The sequence below is a fragment of the Canis lupus genome, chromosome 5 (genome assembly GCF_003254725.2).
Source record: "Canis lupus dingo isolate Sandy chromosome 5, ASM325472v2, whole genome shotgun sequence".
In the NCBI taxonomy this organism is placed as follows: Eukaryota; Metazoa; Chordata; class Mammalia; order Carnivora; family Canidae; genus Canis; species Canis lupus.
In genome coordinates, this window is record NC_064247.1 from 58,747,258 (window position 1) to 58,751,530 (window position 4,273).

Genomic DNA, 4,273 nt, shown 5'->3' on the forward strand with positions numbered 1-4,273 from the left:
GTAGACATACGCACATGGTGTGCATAGGGCATTGCTGGAAGAATATTACAGTACTAGCATTGGGTTAACATTTAGTACCTCCCATGTACTATGAAGGGGCATGTGCTGCTCCTTGGCTCGCCCAATGTCCATTCCCTCCAGTTTTTTTTTAAGTACCTAATATAACTTTAATAAATGTTTGTTGAGTAAATCAATATAAAACAACAACCATCAAATTATACAAGCAATCATCTGATTTATAGAAAGATGCAACAATACTTAAAATGATACAAAATACTGATTTCAAAACATCAAAAAATTAGTATATTTAACCATACTCAGCTCGTAACAGAGCAAATGGGTAAGAAGAATAATTCATACTATAGCATATTGCTAATATGAACTGGCAACAGAAAAAGTTGATATAAGAAGGCAGAAAAACTCTATCTTTTAAGAATTAGAACCGAGGGGCTCCGTAATCATCTGGCATCCACTTAATGTTGTACCTATGGTTAGAAATGTACATGATGGGGGGCAGCCCGAGTGGCTCAGCAGTTTAGCATGACCTTCAGCCCACGGCCTGATCCTGGAGACCCTGGATCAAGTCCCATGTCAGGCTCCCTGCATGGAGCCTGCTTCTCCCTCTGCCTGTGTCTCTGCCTCTCTCTGTCTCTCTGTGTCTCTCATGAATCAATAAATAAAATCTTAAAAAAAAAAAAAAAGAAATGTACATGATGAGAACTCCAGGGATCTTCTAGATCCTTCGTTTAAGGTCCCAGTCAACTGTGGCCACAATGTAAAATTTGTGCTGTGTTACTCTCTGTACTAAGCAGTCATCTGCACAGGTGTGTGCATGGCAATTGTTCAAATCTTGGATCCTTGGCAATCCTTAGAGGCCCTCGATACTTTGCCCCAGTTTCTCAATTTCAGCCATTACACAGTCAGTTATACAAGGGATACACTTGGCATACAGACAGTCCATCATTGAGTGTACTAAGTCAAGTTTGGCTTTCATGGAAAAGTTGATAAAGTTGGTATCAACCAGGATGTGATAAGGTGGGCCCAGCTGTGTGTTATATTGGAAGAATAAGCAGGAAGGATGTTGGGGGACTTCTCTTTCCTTGAGTGCACTGGGATCTTTCTTTTCTTTCTTTTTAGGTTTTAATCTATCCTTCTCTTTAAGCCTCTGATCTCGGAGACTAAGCATTTGCTTCATGGTTGCATACTTGCTTTCTTTTGCTTTCCCATGTTCACGCCGCACTCTTGTTTCTTCTGGAATCCAGTTTTTAAATCAAAGAATCTTGGTTTATTCATGTGACATGTGCACAATTGGAACTCAAGTCACACAACCTACTTTCAGTCAATGAGACCCAAATGAAAGTTACTGGGGAGAGTTACTGGAGAGAGACCCTCCCAAACAAAAATGCAAGGACATGCTGAGGGAAGAAGCTTTTTGCCCTTCACCTCTTTAACCTTCTCTTTAATTTCTGCCTGGAAACTGGAAGTAATGCCTGGAGGCACAGCAGCCAGTTTAGGGCAATGAGCATAAAAGCCAGAGTAAAGGTGGTGGAGCAGAAGAGAGAAGAACCAGGCGATGTCTTAGACGTCACTGCCGATCATTCCCCCAGCTCAGGACCTCCCATTACTGTTGCATGAGTTATGTTAAATACCTTCATGGTTTCAGCCACTGTTGAAAGATTTCCTGTTATCTGAAGCTCACTGGGTCCCTCTGCGCTGTTGCTACTCTTCTTGTTAGCCCCATTGGTTGGGTATTATTAATTACGTTCTGCAAACAAGAAAGTCACAGCTCACCAAGAGGTTTATCACATGCTTAAGATCACAGAACCAGAGAGTGGTGAACCTGGACATGAATGTCTTATTCCAATCCTATATTTTATCTCTAGGTATGAAGAAGGGAAAAGGACTAGATTTGTACAAGAGAATCACATTTATTCATTAGATTATTCATTCAATAAATATTGAAATCTGTCTCTGGTGACATTCTCATGAATAAGGCCTCCTGCTCCCAAGCTCTTGTCTCCTATGGGAATTTTGTGCCTTGCTTTTTACTAAGGGGGAAGGCAATTTCACACCAGCATCTTCACCCTTCTGCCCAGGCTTTCAGTGTTCCTGTTGGACCAATAGCATCCCAGGGAAGTGAGCTGTCAAGGGAAATAGGGACCAGAGAAGGTTTTATCCATTTGCTACTTACTGAATCATGGCCACCAATTGTCTACGAAGCAAAGTTAACTTGGGTTTTCAATTAAATAGAACACTTGGGACCAGCATCTCAATGCTGATGTAGCTGCCAGGATGAAAGCAATATAAATCCAGTGGGCTGGGTGTGATTACTGCTTTCATGTCTGGCTTGGAAAAGCAAAGATGGGTGCACCTGTGAAGAGGTCCCCATCTCCATTTGCATATTTTCTAGTTGGTTTTGAAAGGAGTCTGCAGGTTAGAGACAGGAACTGCGTAGTCAAATGGCATGGCTGCTGCCAAATTAAGGGACTTGAATAAAAACTAACAAAAGCAAACGTTCAGTAAGTACACACCTGTTCTTGGCTCGTGCTAAGCACTTGTGCTACATTGCCTCACTTACCCCAAGACAACCACATGGGATGGTTGTTATTATTGTAATTACCATTGTAGAGGTGAATCATGGGATGGCCAGAGAGGCCCAATGGCAAGCTCAAGGCCCTACAGTAACATGGGTCACAGATATCTGGCCCAGACTCTCTTCCTTTGTCTTCGGGCTGGGAAAAGGGGAGTCTGAAGCTGCTGCCTAAAGTCAAAAGTGTCTATTTATCACTTAATGAGCATCCCTGTTAGGTGCTCGGATGCAAAATCAGGAAGACCAGATGCTTCTTTCTGAGGAAACCTAGGTTGGGGTGAGGAAGTAACGAATTCACTGAGAAAACAGATCAGATATTATATAAGAAAATATTTCCAAACTCTCTGCTTATAACTCTATTCATTCCAGTTGTGCTTGCAACAACTTGTTTCCCTAAAGTCAAGAACTCAACAAATTCTTGAGACCAATGAGACTTAAGATTTACTGACTGCCTCCTATGTGCCAGGCTTCATTCAGTTTACCTCATTTAAATCTTAGTGTGCCTAGGAGGACTCTCTTTGTATAGGCTGTCCCCAGAAGCAGATCTGGAGACAACAATTCAAGTGCAAGTTGTTTATCTGGGAGGAGTATGAGAAACTGATACAGGAAAAAGGAGGCATTACCAAAGGTCTGTTATCAATGGGTGTCTAGAGCTTAATCCCACAGGAAATGATGTAAAATATGTCTCTAATTTACTATGATGGTGATGATAATGAAGATGTAATGACGGTGATGGTGATGATGGTGATAGTGGTGATGTAGTGATGATGATGGTGATAATAATGGTGGTGACGATGATAGTGATAGTGATGGTAATGATGTAATGATGATGGTGGTGATGATGATGATGATTCTGTAATGATGGTGATAAAGGGGATGGTGGTGGTGATAGTGGTGGTGGTGAGGATGATGATGGAGATGTTGGTGATGATGGTGACAGTGGTGATGCAGTATTGATGATAATGATATGATGATAATGATAATGATGATGATGGTGATCAGTCCTTTCTTAAGTTTGAAGTATAGTTTGTATTTCAATGGAATTTCTGTCTTTGTAGAATACATTCTTGGATATTGAAAACCCCAAAGTAGGAGATTCAACTTTAAGACATATACAATATGAACAATAAATAGATGAATTCATACCAAGTATGTTCTGGAATCAAGAGAAATTCAGCCCAATATTTTATGCCTTCCACAGAATGTCTTGTAGGATATTAATCCCAATGAAAGTAGAAGTTAATACTGCATTGAAGCACCTAGAAAGGGGCTGATACATCGTAGCCTCCAAAAAATCTTTGTTGAGTGAAGGCTGTGTGTAGACAGTGTGTTCAGTGATGACCCTGTGGAAGTCTAGCAGACCTTTTTTATTAAGAAGTGTTAAATTTCAGTATAGTTTTTTGGCATCATTTTGTTTGCAAATATTTGTCTTAGGTTAGAGTACAACCACACAGAGTGAACTGTATAAATCTTAAATATAACATCCTGTTGAAGTTTTACAAAGTGAACACACCCATGTAACCACCACCAAGATCAAGGTGTGGGGCATTACCTGCACTCCAGAAGCCTCTCTCATGCCTGTTTCACAAAATTATCCCTCAAAATAAGCCCTCTTGACTTCTACCACCATAGGGTAGCTTTGCTTATTTCTGAATGTCATTTAAGTGAATCATGCAGTATTAC

At 40.7% G+C, this 4,273-nt stretch overlaps 1 pseudogene; it reads right to left on the reverse strand.

The window, feature by feature from the left end:
* Positions 1-436: 436 nt before the first annotated feature.
* On the reverse strand, positions 437-1,253 carry LOC112647606 (rRNA-processing protein FCF1 homolog; annotated as a pseudogene).
* Between the last annotated feature and the right edge of the window lie 3,020 nt (positions 1,254-4,273).